Genomic DNA, 19,459 nt, shown 5'->3' with positions numbered 1-19,459 from the left:
AGAGGAAGTTAAGTGTTGGGAGCTGGATTTGCTTAGAAGTCTGACACCATGATTGAGGGGCAACAATAGGCCCCACTCTTGGTGGCCCATGATGGATGGTGACCTCAGGCTCTATCAGTCCATTCCATTATCCAGGGGCTCCAGGTCAGGGTCTCGGGCATGCATCTAAGGGCAGATAGCAAGATGGATGGCAGTACCGTAAATGCAGACAGTTGGGAATAGGATCCTAGGCAAAAATTTGGCTCTCGAATATAAGGTCAAGATACATATGGTCTTAGCTGAGAGGATAAGATTTAGCCAGGTCTAAATAGGAACAGACTGCTAAGAGGGAACACAGAGGCTGAAGACTGAAGATGATGCTAGCTCTAAGGAAAAAGGGTAAAGACAAGGATTTGATGCCCTGAGTTTTTCCAGGGCCTAGGAGAGCCGGGGCCCGGGGCAGTAGACATGTGCTGGTGGGGCTGGGACAGTAGGAAAATGAGTCTGGTCAGGATGATCTCCATAGAAGAGGAGAATTGAAGCTTCAGGTCAATTTTATCAGTGGTGGCAGTTGAGGAAGCCCAACAGGGATGTGGTGGGAAGAAGCCCAGCATAAGAGACAGAAGCCTCAGTGTTGAAGTTAGAGGAGGTCTTGAAGTGGGCAGCAAAGATGACTTTGGGAGAAAGACCAGACACAGGCTTTGATGTCAGTCAGAGGTGGCTTTGATTCCCACCTCTCATGATGATGGTGATGGTGGTAATGATGGTACTAGTGAGGTCTTTATCATTGGTGACTGTAAGGGTTAAGTGAGATAATGCATAATGAATCCATTGAGCCTGGTAAGCAGTCAATAATGTCAGCGGTTACTATGAAGAAGACCTGGAATCTTCTATAGATCAACTGCATTCCTGCCTCTTCATATAGCAGCTGTTGTCCAGTATATGTAGGTTCTAAGCCCCAAGTTCCTCCAAAGTCACCACCACTACAATGACGGCGGTGAGGTAGTTGGTAGCCGACATTTATAGAGTGCTTATTGTATGTCAGTTACTCTAAAGGCTCTTAAAAAATATCATCCCATGAAATTCTCAGAAATTTTCCTGTGAGGCAGGTATTACCTCTCTTTTATGGTTTGGAAATCAAGGAACAGAGAGGCTCATTGACTTATCCCAGGTCACACATTCAGCTCCTCACCGTTTCGGCGGCTTCCTCTGAGGAAGTTTTGTCCTCCCGGCTGTCACTGTCTGAGGCCCCAGGTAGCCCCCCTATGGGGCCCCAGCTGGCTGCAGGATCTGGCATGATGGCTCGGCTTTCACTTGCGGTGGAGGGCACCGTTTGGGAAGGCTGCATAAATCTCACCCTTATAACCCACCGGAGCCTCCACTCTAAGCCGTAACTCCACATCCATCAGGCTGAGGCCTGTGAGTGTTATTAGAGAAAGCACCAGGGATAATTCCTTCCAGGAAAGGGCTCTTTGCTCTGTGATTCATTAAGACTCCCCTCTCAGAGCTGCCTCTTGCTGAGGTGCCAGCGGCTCATTTTCACAGCCAGTGGGAGAACATTTCTTTGTCCTTCAACCATAGGGGTTCCGGCGAAGACTTTTGATTTCCATTTCCCCCACTAAGAGGAAGGCTTGGAAGCAAAAATTCTCATTAAATATTTATTGCCTTCTCCCCCCCACCCCCCACTTTTCTCAGTATGTTAGACCCCAACAGACCTCCTTAATCACAGGGCAATCAAACCCCGAGGGGCGGGAAGTGCTGAGGGGGAAGCCAGGGGTGCCAGACACACAGAGCATCAGGGTGGAAGAATGGGAGGCTTCCTCTGGGGTGGGAGGGAGTCTCACACTGGCCTGGAGACCACAAATGGGACTTGGTACTGTGTCGACGGCAAATTTTGGGGAATGGAACAGACTTGTCCTTCAGTGGCTGGAGCTCACCAACACCAGGTTTACACACTCATCCCTCTCCGTCCTCTCAGATTGTTCCCCCCAAGTGAGTTGCAGATTTTATTCTCTGATTCTGCTTGATGACATCTCTTATGGAGTTTTCCAGGTTTCAGTTATCAAGTGTCCCAGACAGTCTGACCAGTGACTCTCCCATATGAGGTGTTGGGTACTCAGTGACCTGTACACATCTGCTACGTGGTGACTAGGGCAGAAACAGGATCACCAGCTTACAGGAATGTTCTGATGACTGCCCCCTCCTGTAAGGAATAGGTATGCCCACTCTCTCTACCTTGGACCTTTGTTGTTGTTCAGTGGCTAAATCATGTCTGACTCTTCGTGACCCCTTGGACTGCAACACACCAGGCTTCCCTGTCCTTCACCATCTCCCAGAGTTTGCTCAAACTCATGTCCGTTGAGTCAGTGATGCCCTCCAACCATCTCATTCTCTGTCTCCCCCTTCTCCTCCTGTCCTCAATCTTTCCCAGCAACAGGGTCTTTTCCAGTGAGTTGACTCTTCTCATCAGGTGGCCAAAGTATTGGAGCTTCAGCTCAATCCTTCCAATGAATATTCAGAGTCGGGAAGATCCCCTGGAGAAGAGAATGGCTCCAGTATTCTTGCCTGGACAACTCCATGAACAGAGGAGCCTGGTGAGTGCTATAGTCCCCATGGAGTCACAGAGAGTGAGACACCACTGAGTGACTAACACTTTGGACCTTTGAGATATACACTTCATCTTATCTGTTTTGATTATAGTGGTCTGTGTAAAAACTGGGTCTGAATTACTTGATTCCACTTTTCCAACCAAACTTAAGACCTGGATCCTCTCAACCTCCCACAATGTCAAAGGACAGGTGTCTGCCAGTAAACCGTATTGAATTTCTCCAACATAGCTGTATCTGAAGAGAAATGAGATGTGAGCCCAGCCATGTCTGGAAAGAGACTGAGTTTTGCTGAGGGGGCTAGAAGCCTGGAGCCATATCCCCAAAGTTGAGTGGGCAGTGACTAGACCAGAAAGCCTACCTCCCTTGATTGAGATCTTCATCTTCACCATCCTTACCCTTCTTCAGCTGAGATTGGATCCTGGGCCCCAGTGCCTCATCCCTGCTTTGAACCCCTGAGGATTGAGCTGGTCTTCCCCTTTTGCTGACAACTCCGAGCCCCCCAGCCTCTGGGGATACATATTGCCCCAAAACTCTGGCATTAGATTGATGATACTGATACTTTAACGGTTATGTTTTAGTGATGTAATAGAGTTTAATGTTCTTTCTAGCTTTAAAAATAAGTTATCCACAGAAAATGTAAACCGCTTGCCTTATCTGCCCCTTTCCCCAGTTATTGTTCATGTGGCAGGGAGCAGTAGACAATTATGGATTAGATTATTACAACGGACCTTGAAGCTAATGGTAGAATAGTGGTTAACAGAGCTAAGCAGTAAAGCTAACCATTCAAAAGAACACGGACTGCGAGTGAGTTAGCTTTGCTCTTTAGATGCAAATAACTGAGGCTAGTAGGTGCCTAGTAAATATTAGCTGTTCCTGGAAAAATTAAATAACAATAAAAAAATCAATTATCGTAACCTTAGCAAAAGCCTGTCAATAATCTTTGTGGTAGATGGAGAAATGGAAAACTCAGAGAGGATAATGTTTTTACCCAGTGAAATCTCCAGTCACTACAAACCTGGAAATGAATTCAAGCCTTCTGCAGTCCAGCAAGGGCTTTTAAAAATTATTCTATTTTGTGTTTCTCTTCCACTTCCCATCATTTGGTCTCCTACCAGCACTTTGAGAAAGGGTGTCTAGGTGAATCTGTTTAAAGTTGTGAGAACCATCATCATTGTGGCTGCCTTGGTCAGAAGGGCATGGAGGAGGCTCAGAGGAATGAAGAGGTGTAGACACTGATCTACACCGATCTATCAGTTGTCTTGACCTTGGGGATCCTGGAGCCCCAGTGATTTAGGAATCACTGAAAAAGCATCACTAGGCAAAGCTATTTTAATATAAAATAAATAAAATTTGCAGGTCAAATTCTCACCTGTGATGTCTCTCATTCTGGGTATGTGTTTTTAAACCAGTCTCAACTGTATCTAGGCAAATGAAGGATGCATAGCTATACCAATTGGGGTGTAGCACTGATATTTTCAGTCTTGGCATTTGAAGCAGAAGCAACAGGAACAGCAGCAGAGAGTATCCCCAGAGGGCCTCTTTAGTGTGAGTAGCACTTGCCAAAAGGCGATACAATGTTCCAGTCTGATCCATCACAACAGACTAGAAGTGTAGGCTGGCAGAAGTCTGCCTCCAAAGGGTTGGCTAGTGAGGATCGTGGTAGCACCATCTCAGATGGTGCTCACACGGGCTTGGGAATAAAGGGTGGAACAGTGGTTATAATCTTCAATGGCTAACTCATGTTTCAAAGGGTTGTAGTAAGAGGTGATGATACTCTTAGACCAATAACGCAAGAGATAATGACAGTAAACTCTGTAACTGCGTCTTAGGAAGCCAGTGGAGATTCTCTCTTTTACCAAGACTGTCAGACAAAAGGCATCACCCTAGCTTTATCCCAGACTCATTAGGTGCCCTTGAGGAGCTCAGTCTCTTATTTTGGAATCCTTCTTAACCGCTGGCTTATACTAATACTATTTTCTCAGCCCTCCCAGCTCTAAAATTCTATCAGTTTGTGAGCGTGTAGGCAAACCTGTGTGAACAAGTATGGTCAAGTTTTCTGCCCTTGGGATATCTCCTAAAAAGTCATTCTGAGTTACACAGCTACTGAGATTTTCCAGATTATACTGAAAATTAAAGTTCCCACAATCAGTAAGCTCTAAGTCATGGCACCCGGTACTGGAGAGCTCCTAAAACTTCAATCATGTGCTACACGCTATTTCACATGCACCCCATTTCATGGTATCTCCAAGGCAGACCTGGGGTTCCCCAGGGACTGTTGCCATTCTTAACCAAGCTACCTGCCTGAAAATGCCTGGTTCTTTCTAAAGACATAAGGAAAATACTGGGCTTCCCTTTAAAAATCTTTCTTCAGATCAAGATGAATCCATAAGGGTAGATATCCTAAATTAGGTTCCTGGAACAGATGAAATAATTTATTTTTTTTTAAAGAAAACTTTATGATTATAAAAAAGACACAAAAAATTCAAAATACTGCATTTCCAATAATTGTAGTACATATAGTATGTTTTCTGGGTTACCAGAGTCTTTAGTCGGTGACCACTCTACAATGTAGATGAAAGAAATAAATTCCTGTATAACTGTTGATCTTTTCTTAAAATGCAGTGGGAATCAGGTATTTGATAAGAGCATTATCCTGGAAAGGAGGAGACTATGCATCCTGAGTCTGTCTCTGGGCTGACTTTGGCTAAAGTCAGCGACACTCTTTACATATCCCTAGATGTAAAATGAAGAAATTGATATTCAGTGTGTCTTAACTTTATTTCTTTCATATATCTTAGATTAGTTAGGGCTGTTTCAGTGGTGAGTGACACAATCTAACCTACTAAGTGAAACAAAATAGTTGACTCAATGATCATTGGCCCATGGGTAGATTCCCCTTCAGGCATGGTTGGTCTAGAGGTCAAAGATGATGTTATCAGAGCCTATTGTCTCCCACCCATCTGTAAGCCCTTCTGTAAGTTATTAATATATAGGTTTCTGCTGCCTGATAGCTCAGTTGGTAAAGAATCTGCCTGCAATGCAGGAGACCCCAGTTTGATTCCTGGGTCAGGAAGATCCACTGAAGAAGGGATATGCTACCCATTCCAGTATTCTTGGGCTTCCCTTGTGGCTCAGCTGGTAAAGAATCCACCTGCAATGCAGGAGACCTGGGTTCAATCCCTGGGTTGGGAAGATCCCTTGGAGAAGGGAAAGGCTACCCGCTCCAGTATTCTAGCCTGGAGAATTCCATGGAGTGTATAGTCCATGGGGTCACAAAAGTAGGACACAACTGAGTGACTTTCACTTCTGCTGTACATGCCATAGGAGGGCCAGATAAGTATATGAGATTCAGAGCTGCCATCTGTGAAAAAGGGCTTCTCTCTGTCAGTAGTTGAACAAGCACCCTGTGAATGAATCTCATTGTCTTGAATTGGGTAGCATGGCTAGTCTGATTCAATCACTGGGTCTAGGAAAACTGAAAACTGGAAAATAACCTTTGTCAATCATGGTCTTCCCAGGAGAAAATGTCAACTCCAAACCAAGGGGTTGACTGTGGGGAATGGTTATTTCCCAGAGAAAATTCTGGGTACTCTTTTAGTAGAAGAATGTTGAATTACAGGCAGCAAAAATCCAGCAATGCTTTAACCACAAATATTTCCAAGAATTTAACATTTCCTTAGAAAATAAGCAAATATACAAACATAAAACCAAACACCAAAGATTCAAAGACTCCATGAAACTTGTCTGTACATCTCAGTTACTGTTATAAAATATCCGTTTTAGGAATTGTCCTACAGGGATGCTTCTAATGATGAGAACTCTCCTCGCTGGAAAATGCAAATCCTAGAACTCTGTTTTGGCCAAGGCATGTGAGGAGGTCTTCATGCAATTCCCTGTAACAACAATGCTGTCCAGTCTAGGTCTTACATGTTCCACAAGCATTTCCTTACACTCTGGCACGTGTAGAAATACCAATAGCCCTTTTGGAAGGCAGTTTTGCAATGTGTATCTAGGGTGTTAAACTGCCAATGTTTTTGGACCCAGAAATTCCACTTTCAGGAATCTAGCGTAAGGGAATCAGCAGAAATACAAAACAGCTTTATGCACAAATATTTAAATTTTCACATTTGTATACAAAAAAAAAAAAAATTGAAAGTATGAATGTTCATCAGTGGCCAGTGGTTATGTAAATTGTGGAATGCCTATTTGCTGAGCTGTAATACAGTTATCAAGTCTTAAGAGTTTGAAGTACACAGGAAATATTAGTATTCCAATCTTGAAAGACAAAATTAAGATATAAAGTTAAACAATATATGCAGTATTGTACATATGTAGCATTGTTTTATATTGATTTTGCAGTGATGTATTATGATACTTAAAAAATGAATGAAATTGAGCTGTTCTTGAGCTCAGGTAGTGAGTTCATGCTTCTTTTTCATATCTCTTTTCTCATTCTCTTATGAACATAATTACTTTATAATGAAAAACTACTTCAGAAGAGAAATTGACATAGAATTAATGACTATATAAATTAATTTATAAATTAAGTTTTATGGATCCAGGAAGTGGCAGGCATGATGGGAGGTGACACATACTTGAGATTATCGGGACCCCTGAGGGAATTTGAATGTGGACTATAGATTAGACAGTAGTATTGTGACAATGTTGAATGTCATTTGCCCTTAGGAAATACATGTCAAAGATTTAGGGGTAAAGAAGCAAGTTGTCTCCAACTGACATAGTACAAGTGGGATCATGTAAGGTAAAGAAAATCCTTCCTTGAGTGAAGACAAAGATATATTGGTACTTCCCCAGCACTAATTATGTATAAAATAAACTAATTAAATGCACATTTCTGATACTAGCTAAGGATGGGGTTGAGGCAGCTATTGAAGAGTTTAATGAAATCAGGGGGCATTTGTAATTTGTATCTCAGATAGAGGAGCTTTGTTGAGTGAAGATCCAGGTATAATAATGATATTTTTGGAGATGCTGCCTTTGCAGGCATTCCTCTAGATTTAGAGCAGTCCAGAATATTAGAGCTATGAGGGGACTTGGAGGACATTTTGCCCAACATGTTTCCTCCACGTGCTGTGGGTTCATCATGCATGCTTTTCTTTATAAAACACTTACCTTAGCAAATTAGAGAGTATTTGGGATAATTCTTATGTATCCAGAAACCTGAATCTCATCATCGACATTTTCTCTAGGCTGACCTAGCAAACAAGTTTCCTAGGACTGAGGAGTTTCCTGGGAGGCAGGACTCTCAGTGCTAAAGCTGGGACTGTTGGTTGGTCATCCTGTCTGTCGAATCTGTCACCCAGTGCAAAAACTCCATGTTGCATTTCCCGTCTGCCTGCCACCATCTCCTCTGCTGCTCTACTTAACAGACTAGTCTCCATAAGCCTATAATCGATGCTTGTGACTTCACAGCACTGCTGGTTTGGGAGAGCACGTCTGGCCGTGTCAGACCTCTGCTTCAGACACCTGCGAGACTTCACACTGCTTGTGGGAGGAAGACGCACATCCGTTCTCGGGTTCAGGAGGCCCAGCATGCCTGTGCCCCGGCCTGCTCTTGGTCTTCTCTCCCACCGTCCTCTCCCCAGGCACCCCTTGTCGTCACTCTGGCCTATTTTTGTCCTTCATATGTGCCCTGTGATGGTTATTTTTATATGTCAACTTGGATAGGCCATGGTACTCAGGTCAATATCAGTCTCAATATTGCTGTAAAGGTATTTTTTCTTTTAGATAAGATTAACACTTAAATCAGTAGACTTGTGAGTGCAGCAGATTGCTCTCCATAATGTGGGTGGGCCTCATCTGATAACTTGAAGGCTTTAAGAGAAAAGACTGAGGTCCCCTGAGGAAGAGGTGTTCTCCCTCCAGACTGCTTTTGAACTCAAGCTGAAATATCAGCCCTTTCCAGGTCTCTAGCCTATCAGCCTACCTTACAGATTTCAGAATCGTCAGCCCTTACAATCTTGCGAGTCAGTTCCTTTAAATATATCTCTTTTTCTCACATGTCCTATTCATTGTTTCTCTGAAAATCCCTAACATGTACCCATACTCCAGGAGGAGCTTTTTCCATTTTCTTGTTTATTCCTGACCTCTGTGACTGTCTCAAACTTCCACACTGCACTCTGTTAAAATACTTTTACCCCTCAGGCATGGCAGTAGTGCAGACATTTATATGATTGTTGACAAATGCGTATCTCCTTTACTCAACATGTTTTCAGTTTACCATAGTAGATGCTCACTAAATATTTACCTTGTGAATGAATGAACCCTGTGTGAATTATGCTGTATGTCTTGAGGAAACAAACACTGAGAAACACGGATTGATTCCATGCCTTTTATTTTATGATTGGGGAAACTGAGGTCTGTAAACTCAGGAGTGTGCTGAAACTGTCCATTGGTTTTTGCAATTATATCCAATTATTACTCTTGTTTTGTGAATTATTTTGAAAAATACATGGTGCCTTAGATAATCAGTAGTTGTCAATCTTAACTGCTAGGCAGTGTGAAAAATATAATTATCCAGACTCAACCAGAATCACTGTCTTTTCTTCATTCTCTCTTCCAGTTTGAAAAAAAAAAAAAAAATTAGAGTATGGTCTACAAACGAAAAGAGAAAAGAAGCTTGATTAGTAATTTTTTCTAGACTCAATCCTTGGAATACATATGAGCTTAAAAATCTATGTGATTGTCCCTTTGCTTATGTTTGAAAAATGAATGCAGAAGTCTGTTTCCCACTTACCCATGATATATACTCATTCATTCAGACAGGCATTGAAACCAGTAATTACAGGATACCTACTATGTGGAAGGTGCTTTAGCCAGCACTGAGGGAGAAAGAGCAGAAATGAATTAAGCAATTATCACCTCCAAGTTACTTATAATCTCTTGAAAGTGGTGATATGTGTGTGTTCAGGATGACGTGGAGTAGCACGTTCCAATTAGGATTCCGAGTTGTGTAGAGAAGAGGAAATTCACTTCCTGCTGGTAATTTGGAAAGGCACAGTGCAGGAGAAGGGTGTGGAATGAGGCTCTGAAAGATGAGTGGGGTTTGAAATGCAGATATGGGAGAGGCTATTTAATGTTGAAATGCTGAGAAAAACAGCAGCGGTAACAAGGACAACAAAAAACACTAGATTTGATCAGGTGTTATGGCCTGGAATATAGGGGAATTATTTCCTTTCCTTATTCATACAACATGTGTCTATGGAGTACTCCCTCTGTGCTAGTCACTGAGTTAAGTCCTGATCACAGGAGGAGGAAATCACAATTTTTAGAGTCCCTGCTTCCAGTCTGGTGGACAAGATGAATCTCACTCGGTATTTTACCCTCCTGCCTGTACAATTATAAGCTGAGGTCAGGGCTGTGGAGTAAGGAAACACGCTCTTTGAGGACAGCTGACAAAGAAACTTGATGTGGTGCCTCCGTAGGAGAAGAGACCCTGAAATGAGAGCCAGCTAGCTAAATGAGGAAGAATGGGTGGAAATGGGGAATGATAATCAAGCCAGAAGGAGTGTCTACAGAGCCCTGTAGGGACAGAGATGGCCAAACAGTGGCCATTAGCTACCTCATTTATCTCGGGAGTTTTTGAAAGGTCAGTCACTTAGTGCTGCCAAAACTTTTTTATTCCCCCAAATAGCAGTGGGTTCCCCAACTGGCTGCAGATTAGAATCATAGTAAGGGCTATGTGTGGGCTTCCCAGGTGGCACTAGTGGTAAAGGACCCGCCTATCAACACAGGAGACATAAGAGACTTGAGTTTGATCCCTGGGTCAGGAAGATTCCCTGGAGGAGAAAATGGCAACCCACTCCAGTATTCTTGCCTGGGAAATCTCATGGACAGAGGAGCCTGGTGGGCTACAGTCCATAGAGTTTCAAAGGGTCAGACACAACTGAAGCAACTTAGCATGCATGCATTCAAGGGCTGTGTGTGTCCACTGTAAAGCTACCAATTTGTAACTCCTCTCTCCCAGTGATTCTGATTTGATTGGTCAAATGTGTGACCTGGGTATTGGTGATATTTTAAAAGCCCCCATGAGGTGCTTCCAGTGAGCAGCTTGAGAACCACCAGCCAGTAGGTGATCGTATCACCCAGTTCTCGAATAGTTTAGCTTCTCAGGATCTTGAAAATGTAGACGCTGCCAGCAATCAGTGTTGTTAAAACTTACCGGTTGGATCCTGTTGTGTATAATACTTCCTAAATCATCGCTTACCAGGAGGACTTGGTTATTACTCTGAAGTTAAGCCTCTAGAAGTTGGCTATCAACGAATAAGCAATCATGATAGAATTCACCTCTCTGACCTCCTTAGGAAGAGTGAGTCACTTCCTTTTCTGTTTCCCACAAAACTTGGGATATCACTCTTGGCATTTCTGCCTTTTAACTATCGCCCCCCCCCCTTTTCCCTCCTTCCTCTCCTCCCTCCCTTCCCCTTATATGCAGGACTCGCAGCCTTTAGCAGTTAGAGTCCTTCTTGGTCCTTCTCGGTCTCCCTCATATCTCTTCCTAGAGTCCAGAACCAATTTCAGCACTTAGTTGATGTTCAGTAACTATTGGGAAGACAGAGATTTTACTGAAATGTGGGAATTGTGACTTTTCAACACCTAGCTTGCATATTCAAAGCAAGCCATGTATAGACTGGGAGGTGCAGAGTTAGTCTAAGTTGGTCCAAGTCCACAGTCTGACTGTGCCCCTTACTAGCTGGGGAAGGGGGACTTTATCACTACTTATCTGCTTGGAGTCTCAGTCTCCTCATCTGTTCAATGGAAAGAGTAAACTTAACTTCAGGAGAAACTGGAGGATTTAAAAAGACAAAGTTTGTAAAACACTGTACAGACCTGGCAGTTAGTAGGTCCCAACAAATGGGTTAGGAAGAACTGATAATAAAAAGAGCCATTACTAAATCTGGGAGGAGCCACACTGATCCAGTTGTGAATGCCCCGAATTCCAGCCTGGATCTTCCTGTGGGAAACGTACACTCTCCAGCTCCAGGTTCAGTGTCCCTCCTTCATATACTCTGTACTTTTGTTTATTCATCTGTCTGCCCCACCTGCCCAGACTGTAAACCCGGGAGCGCAGGCACCCTGTCTGTCTCATTTCCCGCTGGATCCCTGGCTCCATTACTGAGCCTGGTCCATCCTAAATATTCAGTCCTAAACTTGCATCATCACTACCTCTCTGATTGATGGGAAAGGGCCTGATGCCAACGTGAAAGGATTCACCCCTGAGAGGATGGCTGTTGGTGAGTCACCTGAACCTCAGTTCCTATGTGGACCATGTGGAGTTGAGTTGGACCATCTCTGTGGATCCTCTGTCTCATCTCTGAATCAAGATGATTCAAGAACTATTCTAGGTGTAAAAGATAAATTATCTCTGCCTCCATCTACTAGACTGGGGTTTGTTTTTATGAAATTAATTTGAGCTCATCAGTTTATTCATTTATACATTCACACATTCATTCATGCAGTATTTATTGAGAATCTGCAGTGTCATGTTTATTTTACTACATCTTGTAAATACAAAGAGGAATACGGCTCAGTCCCTGCTCTGCAAAAGGCAGCAGTCTATGGAGGAAGACAAAAACATGAACCTGAAACTTGAGTGTAGTGCGTTGTTGCAAAGTTGCTCAGTCATGTCGGACTCTTTGTGACCCCATAGATTGCAGCACACCAGGCTTCCATGTCCTTCACCATCTCCCAGAGCTTGCTCAAACTCATGTCCGTTGAGCCAGTGATGCCATCCGCCCATCTCATCCTCTGTTGTCCCCTTCTCCCCTTGTCTTCAATCTTGCCCAGCATCGAGGTCTTTTCCACTGAGCCTGCTCTTGGCATCAGGTGGCCAAGGTATTGGAGCTTCATCTCCAGCATTAGTCCTTCCAATGACTCTTCAGGGTTGATTTCCTTTAGGATTGACTGGTTTCATCTCCTTGCTGTCTGGGTATGTTCTTAAATAGATATTCCTGAGGGAGAATGATTGCCTTCAAGAGAGGAACTAAATTATTGTCATTTGAATGAGAAGGGTGTTATAGATCACAGAATATAGAGGACTTCCCAGATAAGGTGCCATACTGAATCTATCGTGGAGAATAAATAGATATTCTCAAATTAAACAAAGTAAGGAGAAAGGAAGTGGCAAAAGGAAGCACATCAATAGCCCAGAGCTAAGAACACGGTTCTTTGTCGCTGACAACTACAGGATGCAGGGGTTGGAGGAACAGGAGCTATAGTGAGAGAGTGAGCTGGGGGCTAAATCCAAAGGAAGACTGGCCCTCGCAACCACAAGTGATTGGCTTTACAAAGACCAAACCTCAGCCAACACTCACAAGCCTTTTGGAAAGGGAACCATCATTTGCACCCTGGGATCCATGCCTGTTCTTCATGCTGCCAGAGTCTCAGGGCTGATTCTGGTTTGTGTCTACTGCCTGATTTGGGTGTAGCCTTCTTTGTAACAGATTTTCCCAGCTCCTTATCACAGCTCCTGCTCTTGTTATGGCAACAGTGCGAACATCTCAGTGGGGTGGGACATGCCCCCAGATTAGTTATCTCTGCCCCATTTCTCAGTGTTGTTTCAGTTGGCTGGAGGGTGCTCTCATCACGGGGAGAAGAGGATGGGAATGTTGCTGAGTATCAGTGAACCTTCTTTCCCTCTCACTGAGCCGTCATGAGCAAACATTAGCCTGCTGTAAGCTGAGGTCTAAGGCTTGTGTTTGACTCCTCATGATCCTGGATGCCCAGGAAAAATCAACTGGCAGTCCCATCAGAGCAGATGACAAGGTCATGCGCTGTAATGCCTGATTATGGGCTTTAAGAGTCAGCCAGACCTGGGGTTCATATCCTGCCTCTGCCACTTCCTAGCTCTGTGTTTTCACAAAGTAACTTATTTGGTCTTTAAGTTTCCTTGTTTGTAAAATGAGGACCATTATACCTACCTTCTAGGCTTATTTTGTAGATTTAACAGTACAGACCCTTAAAGCGCCCTGACAGTAGTTTTGTGTAGAAACATAATAGCAATCAACATTACTAAATACCTGGAGAGTTTCAGATTAGATAACAACTGCTTTTTCTCACCTAAATTTCTCTAAAGCTTTCCCTCTAGCACCTTTTCTCTCAGTCCAGCAGAGTCTGTATATGTGGGTTTTCAGCCCTCAGAGCCCTTGTGGCACCAGGGATCCCCATGGCCTCTTTTATGGAGGAAGAGTGCTTCCTTTTCTTTCTCTGTGTTCTCAGCCCCAGTCACAGGGCAGGGCCCACAGGGAGTTATGTGCACATATTTATGAGTAGAGTAAATAAAAGAATGAGTGAAGGAGTCAACAAATGAATGAGCACACACCTCTGATTGCCCTTCATGTTTACATGCACCCAAAGGATATGCAGGTAAAATTTTTCTGCGCATTGTAGGACCCTAGAGACCAAAGAGAGTTATAGTCTATTGCTCTTGTGATGCTGAGACTCTTTCCCGTATTCCAGCAATGCTTGTCTATGTCAAGGGATGGAGGGCTCAGTGCCACTAGGTAATGCTTTTCACTTTGGGGAAACTATGACTGTAAGAGAGTCCTTTCTTCTGTTACTACGCCTGCATCTGTCTTCTGCTGCAATTTGAGGTGACAGGTATATAGGCTTAGCACCTGTAGACTACAAATGGCCAGACAGACAAAGACACTGTGTGTGTGTGTGTGGTGTATGTTTAGGGGGAGGTGTTATGTGATGGGGCCAGCAAGGTCCAAGGAACTGTGTTTGACCTTGTGATAGCATTCAGAGCTGAGCAGACCTAGAAAACTAATTCATGCTAACCAAGTTTATAGGATATCAGTATGTAAGCTTGGTCATAATTTGTTCATTTAACTGTAGGACCTTCTTTTTATGTTGCCAGAGTACATCTGTGTGCTATTCCAGGCATGTGAGAAGTCAGCTAGAACCTCAGAAGTTCGCTTACTGTGGTGACTCTGAGACCATGAGAGATGGATGAGATGACATCCACCACATCAGAGGGTACCTCTCAGAGGATGGGATGAGGAGCATCCTCCAGGCCAAATTCACTTTCATGAAAGAGATTCGCTATACAAATGGCCCTTAGCTTCCCTTTTCTGCTCTGGTATAGACCATGTTATCTCTGTTGCAGGTCAGCAGTTTTTTATATTCAGTGCGTGCTCAGTCGCTAAGTCATGTCTGACTCTTTTGTGACCCCATGGACTGTAGCCACCAGGCTCCTCTCTCCATGGAACTCCCCAGACAAGAATATAGGAGTGTGTTGCTATTTCCTCCTCCAAGAGATCTTCCTGACCCAGGGATCAAACCTGCATCACCTGCATTGGCAGGTGGATTCTTTACCACTGAGCCCCCTGGGAAGCCCTTCAGTGCAACATAGAATAAACCAGGTCAATGTTTTCTGCCCCTTTTCATTGTCAGTGATTGAGTTAGGCAGCTGTTTCCAGTGATTGGCTCACCCTGTAGCTGGTATTAAGGTTTGGGGTATGCCAACAGAGTTGCATCATTCTCAGATACACCCTGGTCATCGGGATAAACTCATACCTTCCCACATTCCCTTAGCCCTCCCACTTCCTGACCTTTTGTGGGTTGAGCATGTTTACACATGCATGATATCATTCATTATTTGAGGATTTTATCAGGATAACTCACAGAGAGAGAGGCAGGAATGATAGGTTGGTTTCCTCAACCTTCCTTCTGGCCCCCTTCTCCATTTTTACTTCATCTAGTGTAGAGAGATTTTCCAGTCTCTGCCCAATGAGACATTGTCCTGCCCAGTGAAATCCTTCACACTTCCTCCTTCCTCTCCCCTGAACTACATAGATTGGTGTGGCTCTGTACCCATTAGTGAATCAAATCTGTAGTACTGGAATCCATGTTGTGACCTGGAGTGTTCCAGGCTCATCCCTCTGCCTTTGGGAACTTCTTGGCCTCTCAGCTATAATTCAACCTCTTGAATGTCTGAGGTCCTGTCTTACCAGCTGCTGGACTTGTCATCCTGTGTGACCTGACCCCAAACTCTGAGAGAGTAACGTGGCAGGTATTTCTCTTGCATGGTTACTAGTGGAAGAGCTAGATCAGGAAATGCAGTGGTTTACCAAGTTTGTCAAAGCAAATGGAAAGACTCAATAGATAATTTTATTCCAACAAACCTGGGCATACCAAAGAGGAGAGTTGTCTTTTCATCCTAAAGGCCTGCAGCTTTTAAGGTAGATTAAAAGGCAGAGTGGTTAGACAGTAATCTCTGAAGTCAGGTCAATTCAAGTTTGAATATTGGCTCCATCACCTCCTTGTTGTGTTACTATGGGCTGATTATTTAACCTCTCTCAGCCTTAGTTTCCTCATGTGTTAAATGGGAATCATAGAAGAACCTAATTCATAAGGTTGAAACGGACTCAATTAAACAGTACATGCAAAGCACCTGACAAAGTATTTTGTGTCTAGTAAAGTGCTTAGTAAATGACAGCTATTGTTATGATGGGCTTCCCTGGTGGTTCAGATGGTAAAGAATCTGCCTGTAGTGTGGGAGACCTGGGTTTGATCCCTGGGTTGGGAAGATCCCCTGGAGAAGGGAATGGCTACCCACTCCAATATTCTTGCCTGGAGAATTCCATGGACAGAGGAGCCTGACAGACTATGATAACTGAGCTATTAATGATTTCATGCTGTGTTGATTATTAATATATTCATGTTTATAAAGCTTTAATTTTTTATTTAGTGGAGAAAGGTGAAACTTTATACATAAAAACTGATAAAGAACTGTGTCAGTGCCCAGTAAGGGTAGATTGGGAAGGTTGATTTATTCACTGGTGGATCATTACAAAGTCACAGTGGGTAACTTCATTGTTATCGTAAGGTTGTTGGGCAAGAATGTCAAGGATTGATTTCTTCATCTCAGGTCCAGAATCTTGGCTGTGTCCCTTAGGGTAGAGGGACAGTACATGGCTTGGGTAAATGAGGAGAGGGAAATGTTCTAGAAATGCAGTGGTCATCTCTTCATTCTCAGAGCTGCCTAGGGTCGATGGCCATCTAGGTTCCCGGCAACCCCACCAAGCTGCTATGAGACTCTTCCTTTCCTGTTCTCAGTCAAAGACAGGATTTAAGATGGTTGGAGCCAGAAGGGTCCTTAAGGATCATCCAATCACACTTGTCCTTGTTCCAGATGGGTGAACTGACACCCAGAGAGGAGACATGCTAAATAGAGTTCATACATCCAATTGTTAAGTTATTATTTTTTACTTCTTATTTCCTGTTTTTTTTGTTTTTTTTTTTTCTGCTGCACACTAAATGCCTACCTACTGATGTGACCAGTATCTGCTACTGAATGAGAAAATGGCTCTTCCCAACTGCTGCTGCTGCTGCTGCTAAGTTGCTTCAGTCGTGTCCGACTAGGAGGTGATTAATCTTGAGCCCCAACATCCTGATGAAAGGACTGAAGCAGTATAGGGAATTAGATGTGGACACCAAAAATAACTCACACGTATGCTAGAACAAGAGATCCTGGAGTTCTCCATATGGCATCTCAATACCAAAGAGGTCAAGAGTTGCCTTTGCCTGAAGAGGAAATCTATGGCAACAATAAACACGATCTGTCTCCACTCTAAGCAGTCCAGAGATGCCAGTCAGACATTCTCATAGCATTCATCATTAGGAAGAAGATGTATCACAGTAAGAACACAGATTTTAGAGTCAGAATGACAAGGGTTTGAATATCTTCTCCTGATTGTGTGAACTGGTTATGTTCTCTGAACTTCTTGCCCCTTAATTTTCTCATTTGAGAAGTGTGTAGTTGCAGCTGCTTTCCAAGATAATTTGTTGCTCATAAAATCTGATTCCAGTTTTTATTTTTTTTATTTTTATTTTAGTTACAGAGTTTTTTTTCTGACCAGTCATGACTAGTATGATTTCAGAGGGTAGCCATGTTCATAAAAAGGGAGAGAATCTGGCCCCAGCTTCCTACTCTCATGGCTACAACCTCCTGAGTGGATCCAGGCTCAGTCTGGGTGGGGAGAGGTGTGTCTGAGGCCTGGTTTCTGTCCCTTTTGTTTCTGGAGAAAATCTAGCTCTTATTTGTTGCTTCCCTTGGGCAAGCATAGAGAAAACTCAGAGGGCACGGCAAAACTCAAGATTTTTGTAATCATTGGTTCCTGAGACAGTGCCTCCACATGTTCCTTTATCAGTACCAGGGTTCTCTCAAAATGAGTGAATGTTGTTTTCTTCTGTCTCTAGTTCATCTTGAGATCCTTTTGTTTCTTCTCAACAACATGGCCTGTGATTTTATAATTATTTGTGAAACGTGAGAGGGTCACAGAGTTCAGTACCCAAAGCCTAACGTTTTACAGATGAAGCTGCCAAGTTAGGGAGGTCTGGCTTATCTGCAAAGTGACCCTTTAGTTTACAGCAGAGGCAGGACTTGATCTCTGGGAAGGCTGTTTTCTGCATGCCCAGATGAAGAGATGTCTGTTCTGTAGATCACTGTTAGAGTAAACCAGGCTTCCTGAGAAGTGACTTGCTGTGACTGAAAAAGAAGAGCCTGTGGATTTGTGACTGGGCCATGGTTTGGGTTGCAGCTTTGGCCAGACTGTGTTAGTTAGTTAGTATGTTAGTTAGACTATGTTAGTTCTTTGGCCATTCTCCCCATCGGGGCACTATTGAGGGTCATAGTGAGAGTCAGTAAAGTTTCATGGGTCATGAGCCTAACATTTATCCAGTGTGGGAGCCCATAAAGGGTTTTAAAAGAAACTTGTCTGTTATATTGGTTGGGATGGAAAATACGCTAGGGCAAACAACGAGAAAAGGTGCATGGAGAGATGCTGAGCTAATCCATGTGAGAGAGAATGGTCTGGACCATGGCAGGCACCCTGGGCATGGAGAGCAGTAGAGAGGCCTGGATGGGAGCAGAAGGAGAAAGAGTGTAGGGATGGGTGAGTTCCTACAGGGCTGACCTAACTGAACAAGGCTCCCTTTTGTGCCTTCAATTCAAATCTTAGCATAATCTTTGATCTTCCTTCTGATGCACACTGATGCTTATCTAGTCCATTGCTAACCATATCAGTTCTCCACCATGATGTTAATAATTTCTTATTGGGTGTTCACTGTACCAGAGTGTGGGAAGATGAAGTCAAATAAACAAGATTGCATGATGAATTAGAAGGATGAGGCAGGGTTTAGTTAGAAATGATTCTTCAGACCCTGGCTTATAAGTCAAGATGTTTGGTGGAAAAAATGCCAGATGAGAAACCTGAGTCTGGGGAATGGACCTTGAGTTTAGTTTTAGTCATGTTCAAATTATCAAGGGCAGGTTTCAAGTAGGCACTGATTAGAGCCATATGACCTCGAGTAGGTTCCTTAATATTCCTGAAACTCAATTTCTCTGTCTATAACATACACAAACTAATCACACTTCTTGAGACTGCTGCTGGACTTAAATACTCTTGCTATAAAAGTGTGCATATAGTGACTAGAATCCTGTTCAGTTCAGTTCAGTTGCTCAGTCGTGTCCTACTCTTTGCGACCCCATGAGCTGCTGCACGCCAGGCCTCCCTGTCCAACACCAACTCCTGGAGCCCACCCAAACTCATGTCCATTGAGTCAGTGATGCCATCCAACCATCTCATCCTCTGTGGCCCCCTTCTCCTCCTGTCCTCAATTTTTCCCAGCATTAGAGTCTTTTCAAATGAGTCAGCTCTTCGCATCAGGTGGCCAAAGTATTGGAGTTTCAGCTTCAACATCAGACCCTCCAATGAACACCCAGGACTGATCTCCTCTAGGATGGACTGGTTGGATCTCCTTGAGTCCAAGGGACTCTCAAGAGTCTTCTCCAACACCACAGTTCAAAAGCATCAATTCTTCGGCGCTCAGCTTTCTTTATAGCC

General features: G+C 43.6%; 1 long non-coding RNA gene across 2 annotated transcripts in view; it reads left to right on the top strand.

Moving 5' to 3' along the window:
• LOC145514711 (uncharacterized) overlaps positions 1–19,459 on the top strand; it is a 581,776-nt gene that overhangs the window by 117,133 nt on the left and 445,184 nt on the right. Inside the window, exon 4 of one of the 2 annotated variants that reach the window (XR_014060312.1) lies at positions 16,896–16,979. This is a non-coding gene — a long non-coding RNA (uncharacterized LOC145514711). Of the gene's footprint in view, positions 1–2,410; positions 2,574–16,895; positions 16,980–19,459 lie in introns of both variants that reach the window. The other variant, XR_014060311.1, reaches the window with a different exon arrangement.

The sequence above is a fragment of the Giraffa tippelskirchi genome, chromosome 7 (genome assembly GCF_054371585.1).
Source record: "Giraffa tippelskirchi isolate mGirTip1 chromosome 7, T2T-mGirTip1v1.2.pri, whole genome shotgun sequence".
Lineage (NCBI taxonomy): Eukaryota > Metazoa > Chordata > Mammalia > Artiodactyla > Giraffidae > Giraffa > Giraffa tippelskirchi.
Note: the sequence above shows the minus strand (reverse complement) of the source record. Positions and strands in the feature narration are given on the sequence as shown.